This window comes from Schistocerca serialis, chromosome 8, assembly GCF_023864345.2.
Source record: "Schistocerca serialis cubense isolate TAMUIC-IGC-003099 chromosome 8, iqSchSeri2.2, whole genome shotgun sequence".
In the NCBI taxonomy this organism is placed as follows: domain Eukaryota; kingdom Metazoa; phylum Arthropoda; class Insecta; order Orthoptera; family Acrididae; genus Schistocerca; species Schistocerca serialis.
In genome coordinates this window covers 378569858-378582013 of record NC_064645.1, presented here as the reverse complement: position 1 = coordinate 378582013, position 12156 = coordinate 378569858, and positions in this window count along the sequence as shown.

Below are 12156 nucleotides of genomic sequence, written 5' to 3'. Positions count from 1 at the left end.
TTTAGGTGTAGAGAAACAGGAGATCAAGTTCTTGCATTGATGGTCAATCCAGAAGCATATAAATTTAATCAGCAGCATCTGTACAAACGCAGCCAGGCAGTGCTTGTCTGTTTTCAAGGTACTGATTTTTTTCTTGTTAAATTTGGGTATCGTATAATCTTGTAAATATGCTTCAGTTACTCATGTTGGTAATTACAATCTTTATATGAATAACCATAAATATCCTATTGCAAGCATACTGGGAATGAACTTTTGTAGCAAATTGTATGATGTCATAGCTCTGTGTTTCAAGACCCAGGTCTTGTCAACTATATTGACAATAAGAATGAATAGAGTGTGTTTATACAGGAAAAGACAGGGTGCAATTATATGTAACTACTAAGGAATGGCGAATTTGATAACAACATTTCAGTGCTGTTATTGTTTATGATCTTTAGTCTGAAGATACGTTTGCAGCAACTCTCTATGCTATCATATCTTGTGCAAGCTTCTTCATGTCTGCATAACAACTGCAACTTACATCCATTTGAACCTGCTAACTGTAGTCAAAGCTTGGTCTCCCTTTATAATTTTTTGCTCCCCTCACAGCCGTACCTTACCAAATTGATGATTTGCAGTAAAAGTGCACTGATGGTATCAGTGGCTTTTCCATTGTGTGCTGCTGTTGCCAATTGTTTGGCCAGTGGATCACAGAAGGTTGACACAATGAATCTTGAGTCAGATGTAGGTAGCTACTGAGATTCTTATTCATAATTTCCTACGGTTCATAAATAAAGTTAGCTGATCTTTTTTTAGGATGGTATTTAACCATGTCTTTGGAACTTTTAGCATAATCAGTAGTAAGGTATGCAAGAATTTTATTGCAGTGACCACTGTATCTTTGATGCTTTGCTACACATGAGTCTATTACAGCAGTTTTATTTTTATGTTGAGATTTGTTGACTTTGCCAACTCACAAGCATTTTAGTACATTCCACTGTAACCTAGTATTTGAGCTATAGTACATGTCAGTCTGTAAGCACCTCTAGTTTTCTTTGTGTTAAATCAAGAATTGATGGAATTTCTCTTAACTACAGAGACATACGATATGACCTGATTTTTAGGTATGTTTGAACATCATTTTCATTTGCGATTCTATTTAATTTGTGGTTTTGGACATTTATGAAGTTTTCTAGTATTTGGGTGAAACTTTGCAACATATGTATTTTTCTGTTTATGTAACAATAGTTATACATGCTAAATTACTGTACCGTGAAAGTTAGTTTTCGAATAAATAGCAGTAAAAGGGTATAAAGCAGAATATTATCACTTACTCTTATCCTGAAAAGTCGTTTTAAAGTTATTCAAGACAAATCTAGCAATTTATATTTTTATTGATTTACAATCAGTAGCTTTTTTATTGATTTACAATCAGTAGCTGATTAAGGTATCAGCATAGCATAGTCAATAACGTTAGAAATATTTACACCTTTTTTTACAATACTGTAATTTCATAAATCTCGAAAAGAATTTACGCTTGTAAAATATATCCATTAAATTGAAATGGTGGTAAAACTTAAAAACGGATGTCATCTAGATACTAATTTGATTTAGGAAAGTTTCTGGAAGCTTCTGAGACAATACACAAAGTATATATCATCCTTCTTTGGTGCCAGATGCGTTACTCATGCTGTAACTGTAATAGCAGAAAGTTCGTGAAGGTCTTTGACATGTTGTGGTTAAGAAGACAATGTACAATTTTACAACACATTTGTCGTGTACTAATTTGTGTTTGTGACTCTGTGACCATTAATACTGATTGGAAATAAAACATCAAAATCTGGAAACAAGTTGTTACATTTCAGCCTTATCATTTCCACAAACCAGGACCTAATGAGTTGTATTAAGACTATGCAATTATCATCACCCTCTGGATGCTGGCATGATTTGCAGGTTAATTGAATAATTAATAATACATGTGGAGATTCCTTTATTGAACTTTGTCTATGTACGCTGTATGTGAAGTGGTTTACACAACTGGAAGCAATGCTATTTAAAATTAATGTTTACAATGTTGAAAATTAAGGGAGGATATTACATTCACATTTGTTAGTTTCTCCACCTCACATCCAAACTATCACAACTGTCACATTCGAACCTAAACTAGGCCTCAGGCTGGTCAGTCTGTCATCACATCTAGTTGTCTTCCATACTATTTGTTAGCTTTGTCAACTCACAACCAAATCATCACATTCCAACATAACTGAGGCCTCAGGCTTTGTTACAGTTGGTGTCTCATTACACCTAGTTTTTTCCAGCCACAAAAGAAATACAAAAATTAGTAAGCAAGCTTAAAATTCAAAAGATCCAGTTAATAACAGTTATTCTGGCACTCTTCATATTGAAAACAATTGTAATCAGTTCATATCTGTTCCCAAAAGAAATCATTAGATTCAGCAGTTCTCATTGGCCACCAAATACTATCACCCGATTGGTTATGAGCAACATCAGTGACCTGCCAATATCAACATGCAGTGCAAGAACCACTGACACCATAAGTGCACTTTAACTCAATTACCTGATTCCTTAGAATGTGTCTTATTAGCTTACATTACATCAATACTTGATCCATAGATCATGAATATGACATTTTGTAATGAAGTGGAACGTGTCAGCTTAACATACCTTCTCTTTAGACAGTATAATTAATTAATTTTATTTTTATTTATTTTTTTATTTCTTAGAGTTACTACTTCTTAACTAAAAATCATATATTGAGGAGAAGGAGTTGTCATTCAAATTCTTTTAATTTGTTTCAAATGTTGGTTGGCTGTCTGTCAGACTTTAAATGCTATTTGGCAAATGACCGAAGATTTTTGTGACAGCAGAATTCATCCCTTTCTGCGCCAACGTCAGATTTAACCCAGAACAGTGAAGATCATCCTTTCTTCTGATGTTGTAGCCATGCACTTCGCTATTATTTTTGAATTGGGATTGGTTATTAATAACAAATTTCATAAGTGAATATATGTATTGCAAAGGTACTGTCTGCAAAGTGATCTAGGTGGGCTCCAGCTATTATTCTGATTGCACGCTTTTGTGCAATGAATACTTTTTCCCTTAATGATGAATTATTCCAAAATATGGTGCCATGTGAAAGCAGTGAATGAAAATAGTCATAGTAGGCTAATTTACTGATACATTTATCACCAAAATTTGCAATTCCCCTAATAGCATAAGTAGCTGAACCTAATCATTTCTGCAGATTGTTGATGTGTTTCTTCCAATTCAATTTCTCATCAGTGCACACACCCAGAAATTTTCAGTATTCTATCTTAGCAACAGACTTCTGTTCAAAGTCTATATTTATCAGTGGTGTTGTGCTATTTACTGTATAGAATTGTTTGTACTGTGTTTTCTCAAAATTTAGTGAAAGTCCATTTGCAGAGAACTACCTAATACTTTTCTGAAAGACATTATTTACAATTTAGTCAGTTGATTCTTGTTTGTTGGGTGTTGTTACTTTACTTGTATCATCAGCAAAACGAACTAGCTTTGCATCTTCATGAATATAGAGTGGCAAGTCATTAATATATATTAAGAACAATAAGGGATGAGAAACTGAACCCTGTGGGACGCCATTCTTGATACCTCCCCAATTAGGAGATGATGAGTTTTGCAGATTATCTGTACTGTTAATTTCAACCTTCTGCATTCTCCCAGTTAAATATTAATGAAACCACTTCTGCACTGTTCTCTTCATACCACAATAGTTAAGTTTATTTAGAAGAATTTCATGACTCACACAGTCAAAAGCCTTAGAGGTCACAAAATATCCCAATGGATGTTCAATTATTCAGAGCATTAAATATTTGATCAGTGAAAGCAAATATAGCATTTTTTGTTGAAAAGCTTTCCTGAAAACCAAACACGTTTTGTTAATACTTCATTTTTCCAGTTATGTGATGTTACTCTTGAATACATTACTTTCTCAAAAATTTTGGATAAAGCTGTCAGAAGTGAGATTGGGCAGTAGTTGTTAGCATCAGACCTATCCCCCTTTTTATGTAATGGTTTAACAATAGCATATTTCAGTCTGTCTGGAAAATACCCTATTTCAATGAGCAACTACATATGTGCCTGAGAATCCTAAATACAGTCTTCTGTGCTCTCAGTTGCCCTGTTTCCCTTTTAACAACATTCCAAATTGTTTTAATTTTATTATTAGAGGTGCTACTCTCAGACATAATACACATACTTCTGGACTTTTTAGTAACTTTTCTTAATACAGTGCAGTAGTTTCACTGTTTCTGGATCATTACTCCGTCTAGCTATAAGATACATTTCCCTTTTGTGTTTACAAGATGTTTTTATCCCTTTAGTAAGCCATGCTTTTTAGGTGGTTTCTTACAATTATATTTCACTGTTTTCTTAGGGTAACTGTTTTCAAATATACTCACTAAGATATCATGAAATAGGTTAAGTTTTAAACTAGCATCAGGATCCCTGTACACCTCATCCGAGTCTTAACTGTTGCAAGCTTTCCCTAAAATCTGCCATTGTTAATTGAATGTCTGTTTTGAATTACTGTATGGAACTATGTCACATACTGTAACTAGCTGTGCATCATGATCAGACAAACCATTCTTAACAGGAAAAGTTTTTATTTGAGTAAATATATCTTGGTGCTGCTTTTCTGTACCATCCGAGTAGGAAAGTCAATAACTGACATCAAATTGAGAGAATGAAGTAATACGTTCCATCAGACTCTTTCAGAAAATCTACACTGAAATCCCCACAAACAGTAATTTAGTTACCTTTGTCTGACAGCGCAATAAAGAATTCAAGTTTTTCAAAAATAGCTGATTATTTCCCAATGGGGACCTATACACAGCTATAATTATAAAAGTACCATTATTTAATTTAAGCTCGCATGCACATGGTTCTATGTTTTGTTCTACACAAAAAAATTATTTTCTAAATTTTTCACACTGTGACTAATTTTAACATATATAGTAGCTCCTCCTTCCTCTGTAGTGTCTCTACTTATGTATGCTGAAAGCTTATATCCACCTACATTTAACTTTTCCATATCTGTGACTATATTATGTTCAGACAGGCAAGTACATCTATTCCCCCCTCAGTTTCTAAATCTTCTAAATAAACGAGAAGCTCACATACTTTATTTTTTAATTCTCTGTTATTCTGATGCAATGTACTAACATTATTTTTCACTGTGCTTTTATGAGAAACTTGTGACATACTAACATTATTTTTCACAGTACTTTTATCAGAATCTTGCGATATTTTAACATCTCCAGTGCCAGCCTGTCTGAGCTCCATTAAGCTTAATTTCATTCACTGTTGAATCACTGGACACTAGTCTTAGCTTAAAAAAGAGGTACCTCCATGAGTTTCAGTGCCACCTGCCCTCCTTAAGGATTTTGCTATCTTCCCCTGCCAATTTACCCTTCCCTTTCCTATTGAGATGTCTTGTGAAGTCCCACCTGCCAAAACCATCCACAGAAACCAAACCTATGCCTGACAAAGTAGCCACCCGAAGCAGCTGATCTAGCTCCATATTGACTCTTCTGACAGAGCTGTTCAGTTGGTGCTGATCATACCATATGAAAGCAGGGACCAAGCCAAGATTTGTATGGTTAGTTGCAGATGCTATTTTTACTCCAATCAGATTGTGTCATGAATATTAATTTCACCCAGTTTTATTCAGTACCTCTGCATTATTTATTTGATGTACTCATCTAATCTTCCATGTTTTTCTCAGCACCACATTCCAAAAGCTTTTGTTGTCTCTTTGTCTAAACTTGTAATTGCCCATGTTTCAGTTTTGTACAAAGCTACACTCCAGACAAATAGGCCCTACCTTCAAGAAAGATTTCATATCATTTACGCTTATGTTCGGTGTTAAAAATGTCTCTCTTTCAGTAATGTTACTCTTGCTATTTTCAGTCTGCATTTTTTATAGTCTCTACTTAAGCCATTGTCAAAAATGTTGCTATCCAAATAGTAAACTCCTCTACTACTTTTAGTGTCTCATTTTCTTATTTAATTGCTTCAGCATGGTCTTTCAATTCAGCTACACTCCATCACCCTTGTTTTACTTTTGCTGATATTCAGTTTATAACTTATTTTCAAGACACTATCCATTGTATTCAACTGTTCTTCCAAGTCCTTTACTGTCAGTCATAGAATTACGATGTCATCGGCAAATTACAAAGTTTTATTTCTTTGCCTCGAACTTTAATTCATTTTCCTAAATTTCTCAATGGTTTTGTTTACTGCTTGCACAGTGTACAGATTGAATAACACCGGAATATTTTACAAACCTGTCTCATTCCCTTATCAACAACGACTTCCCTCTCATATCTTTTGACTCTGTCTATCTGCAGTCTGGGGTCTGTACAAGATTTTAATAACCTTTTGCTCCCAGTATTTTATCCTTGCTATGTTCAGAATTTTAAAGAGTCTTTTCCAGTGAACATTGTCACAATATTCCACTAAAACTACAGATACTGTAATGTCAGTTTGCCTTTCTTCAACCTGATTTCTAAGATGATTCATAGGTATGTATTGTTTCCCCTTTTCTCCAGAACTTAAATGGGTCTTCCCTGAGGTCAGCTAATATTAGTGTTTTCATTCTTTTATAAATAATTTGTGTCAGTATTTTTCAACAATGACTTATTAAATTGACAGTTCTGTAATTATTGTATCTGTCAATACTTTTCTTTTTTGAAATTAAAGTAATTAGATTCATCTTGCAGTCTGATGGTATTTCACAAGCATCATACACAGTGTCCAACAAAGGACTCCATAATTTTAAAATTAAATGTCAGGAAAATAAAGACTGATAGAATAATGCAACAAACAGTATGTTTAAAGACTGATAGAATAATGCAACAAACAGTATGTTTATTGTGAAAGCTAAAAGTATTTTATACTTACTTTTGGAAATAGTAGTTACAAAAGCTACTAACATGTAGCACTGTACACTGTGCAGCTCATATCAGCATCATGAATAAACTTGTTCTCTGCAAGCTTTCTTTGCTTTCACATCACATTCTTTTAAAAATATCCACTGCTTGGAGTGGAGATGAATTTGCAGTGAAATTTGCTGTCCCATCTTGTAGCATTTCAAAGGAAACGGATTCAGTTGCTGCACAGATAAACTATTCAATCTAGTCCAGTTTGGTGGGATAGTTTCGTTACATTGTGTCCTTCAGTGTGTGACAGAAAGTAACCACAAAGAATCAGATTGGTCAATTAATGCCTATATGGTAAATTTGGGATAATTCAACAAAATTATTTTATTCCCAAAGTATTCATCAAGAAAGTGAAACAATATTTTGGTGTGATATAATTCGTGCGCATATTGGATGAAACACCCATTGTCTGGGCACTCCTCCAATGCTTCCTGTGTTTATTTTATTTATTTATTTATTTATTGTTCCGTGGGACCACATTTAGGAGAAGTCTCCATGGTCATGGAACGAGTCAATACATGAAATTATAACACGATTGTAGAAACAGATAAAATGAAATATAAGAAACATATACAGGCGACAAGTCGTTAGTTTAAATAAAGAAAATCAAGAATGTAACACTGGAATTTGCTTAATTTTTTAGCTCTTCCAGGAGCTCCTCGATAGAATAGAAGGAGTGAGCCATGAGGAAACTCTTCAGTTTAGACTTAAAAGTGTTTGGGCTACTGCTAAGATTTTTGACAGTTGTTTCAAAATAGCAAGTTTCACATTCACCTGTTATAGATTCTTGCATGAAAATGTGGTTGGTAATGCCTCTGTTGCATACTGCAGTCCAAACTGGAGCTTGGAAGGATGCAGTGGTTTTGCTTCACACAAATGGATATTTTTGGAACCACAAAATGATCAGATTTGCCTGTTCACAAATCCACTGCAGGGAAAGTATGATTCTTCTGTCAAGCAGATGCAGCCAATATCTAAACCTGCATTATCAATTATTGTGAGAATGTGGTTGACATAGAAGGCGTGGATGTCACCTGGTGACAGGATTTTGAAAGGAAATGTGTGTAGATTGATTCTCAGTATTTTATACATGCTGGAATGCTTCAAATCAGTCTCTTCTCCAATTCTTTGGACCTATTTCCTCAGATGTTGTTGAATATGTGAAGAAAACATGACAACATTTTCAGGAGTTAACTAGAGTTGGCCTGGAGTCAACATTACCCACTAAATCATCAGTCATGTAGCCTGTCTATTAGAATTTGGCAAGGAACTCGCAAATGCTTGTCACATTTGGGCCTTTTGGAAGATTAAATTGTGTTTTAAAACTGTGTCTTGTTGCTGTAATATTGTGTTCTTCTAACCTGTGATATTTCAGTAGCAGAAACACATTTTCAATGGAGTACGTGATTTTAATCTCTTCTTGTGGTACAGCAACCTTCTTTCACATCTAAGCAGTGGGATTGACTACTCATGGCTTAATGACACTGGTATTTAGGCATCACAGATTTTGATTACATCACCATCTGTTACCAGTTTTTGTAACTACTACTTGAGAACTTCTGTGTAAAATTCTTACAGATTTCACAGTAAACAACCATTTGTTGCATTCCTCTACTGATTTTTGTTTTCACAATATTTAATTTGAAAACCAGGGAGTTCTTTGTTGGACATCTTGTTTCTTGCACATGAGGTGGAATAATTTTGTCATGGCTGGATCTCCCAAGGACCTCAGTTGTTCTGTAGGAATGTCACCTACTCCATGTGCCTTGCTTTGACTTACATCGTTCAGTGCTTTGTCAAATTCTTCTGACAGTATCACATCTCCTGCCCCATTTTCATATACTTCCTATTCCCTTCCTGGACTAGTGTCTTCAAGTTCATTTCCCCAGTATAGCCCATCTATATTTTCCTTCCAGCTTTCTGCTTCCTGCTTTCTCTTCTTTAGTTAGGGCCAGTTTGTTCATAAAGATGTTTCTCTTTCATCCAGCATTCTCTTTCATTCTTCTATAGGTTGTATCTAAGTATGTACCGGTATGTATGTATGTATATATATATGTCTAAAAACAAAGATGATGTGACTTACCAAACGAAAGCGCTGGCAGGTCGATAGACACACAAAAAAACACAAACATACACACAAAATTCAAGCTTTCGCAACAAGCTGTTGCCTCATCAGGAAAGAGGGAAGGAGAGGGAAAGACGAAAGGATGTGGGTTTTAAGGGAGAGGGTAAGGAATCATTCCAATCCCGGGAGCGGAAAGACTTACCTTAGGGGGAAAAAAGGACGGGTATACACTGGCGCACACACACACATATCCATCCACACATATACAGACACAAGCTTGTGTCCATACACTAGGTCCCATCGCACATCTGTTGGCAACCTTCTCTTTAAAGCATCTGTGTGAGCCCATCAAAGGGTTTACTCAAATGTACAAGTTTCTTCAATTGATTTTTACAAAACTGTTTCATAGTCCCCTGTGTTTCTCTATAATTTGGTCCATTCAGGAACTCTCTCTTTATCCTGGCTTGTTCAGTTTCAGACCAGAATCGTTTTAAGAACTCAATTTCAAATTCTGCATAAGACATGACCATAGAAAAATTTTTATTGGCCCATGACAAAGATTCCCCATCCAAAAATTTTTTAACAAACTTAATTTTGAAACTTTCACTCATATTGGGCAAAAAATTTTCTCTGCAACTCTGCTGAAAGTCAACAGGATGCAAACTACTCTCATTAGAAAAGTTTTTAACTGGAATATTGGATAATAAGGTACATGTCTTCATAGAAAAATTTTTGTTAGCTACATCATTGCTAAACATTTCAAACTTCTGGTTTAACTCTGATACTGTAGTTTTTAATTCACTAATGTTTGTCTTAGTTTCAATCTCGTGGAGTTTTACTGTGTTACTGACTGTTTCCACTTTATCATTCAGAACATTTAGTTTTGAATCTACTCTACTTTCAAGATCTACCGCCATAGCTTTTACATTTACACAAACTGTATCTATTTGACTATTAACGTTAACAAAACACTTTGCATTTTTCTCTCTGTCTGTGACAAGTTCATTTTTTACAGACTGAATTTTGTTACTCAGACTAGATTTTACTTCTCCAACTTTAGTTTCTACCACCAAAATCATTGATTCTGCCCTGATAAGTTTCTTGTCTATCTTTGATATATTGTTGCGAAGTTTATTACCCCAAAGTAAGACATTATCAATTTTTTTGTTCATAGCTCCCTCTAGACACGACACTTTCTGATTTATGACCCGAAAACTGTCCACGACCGTCTGATTCATGTTTTGCAATTGTTCTTCATTAGCTTGTAAGCGGGCTGCAACTGTGTGATTTAAAGCTAACGATTGTTCGATCATTTGTAACAGCGATTTAATGTCCGACATCTCACATTCTGATGAATTAAGACTTTGATCCGCTTCTTTGACTGACTCATCTTCCAATTTTATCGGCATGTCTACGTCCCCAAAGACTAATAAATTTTCACAATCCTGCTCTGATTCAGCACCACTTGCCTCCTTCAAAATGGTCATTTTCGTAAAATTTCACACACAAATTAATAAAAGGAATAAACAGCACTACACAGATGTACTTATCTTTTCAGTCTGGGTCCTCACTCGTGTAGTCAGTCCACTTTACTGTTTCGTTTCGTCTCCCTTGACTTCCATGAATAGCACTTCTTTGTATCACGTGGTCATTAGACTTCTGCAAAACAGATTTCGTCAGTCCAGTAGATATCAATGTCTTAATCCCGGACGAGCCCCCAGTTGTCATGAACCCACTCTAATGTGCTGGAAAAATTATCTCCAAACGGACACCGTTATGGTGTGGCTAATGGCTGTATAGTACTTTAGTAGAGCTGGCCTTGATGTTTCCTTTGTTGATGCTGCTGAGTCTGTGTTGTCCATGTGGCTTCTCGTTGTCTGGACGATGATTCCTTTGCTGCTCTGGGTTCAAGAAAAGGTGCTGTTTATTTTAATTATCACTGGACTATTGAAATCATGACGCAGTATTCCATGGTTTATTTGTAACAAAAACACATATTTATTGCCAAAACTAGATAAACAACTACACTCAACCGTGGCCAACACTCAAGTGGCCGAAAACCTGTTATAGACCAGAGATCACGGTCATAAGCTACAAAGAACATACAATTCCAATATCGATAATTGATCGCAACACCTAACTTAGAATTATATTAAGCGAAAGTTTTTTTTTTAACACAACTTTAGTGTATAATATAGCAAAATTTGTCAGTTCCATTACATTGTCTACAGTGTCAAAGATGCTCTGTATACAATAGCTACATAAGCTCAAATAGACACTTAAAGGCCAACGTGATAGCCAACCTGACATAGTGGGCTCAAACATAGGAATCGTACTTTTGATGCCAAGCTGAGGGAGTTCCCCACACTCATGCCAAGGAGTAACTGTCTGTCATCTTGGCTGCATCACAACTTCCAGCAAGGGCCACTGTGCCACATGACCTTTAATGCAGTTGGATGACGCCTGTGGGGAGAGTTCTTGATCGGAGTAAATGGCATCAGGGCAGACATTTCACACATGAAATTCATCAAACTAAACCAACATAATCACCATACTAATCCAGCTGTCTCCATAGATATAGATATTTCAGTGCAGACAGTTATGGTCCAACAGTTTCCCTTAGCCTAACTATCCATGGGAAGAGAGACAAGCTAGAAGACAGGAAACAAAACAATTTATTCAATACCTGGTGTGTACTAGAACAGATGGAGATACTTTTGTGGGGATGAAAAATTTTTTGGAACAAGTAGAAGATAAATTGAGAGAAGTAGATGGATTGAAGAAAATTCGAAATTGGTCACTACTGATTAAAACCTCCTTTGCTTCACAATTTTAAGTACTTCAGACATGTAAAACACTAGGTGACATACCATATAACTCCAGATAAAACTCTGAATATGATACATGGAGATATCTTTCAGAGAGGCCTTACACTTCAGACAGATGAGGATCTATGAGCTAATCTAGAACAATGAGGCCTAAGTTTTGTCCACCATGTAAAAAAAGTTCCAAAAGATAACTGATAAGATACAGGCACTTTCTTCTTTGCTTTTGAAGGAAATGTTCAGTCAGAAAAGTTTAAAGTTATGGTGTGTAGGTGTGGTGTAAGAC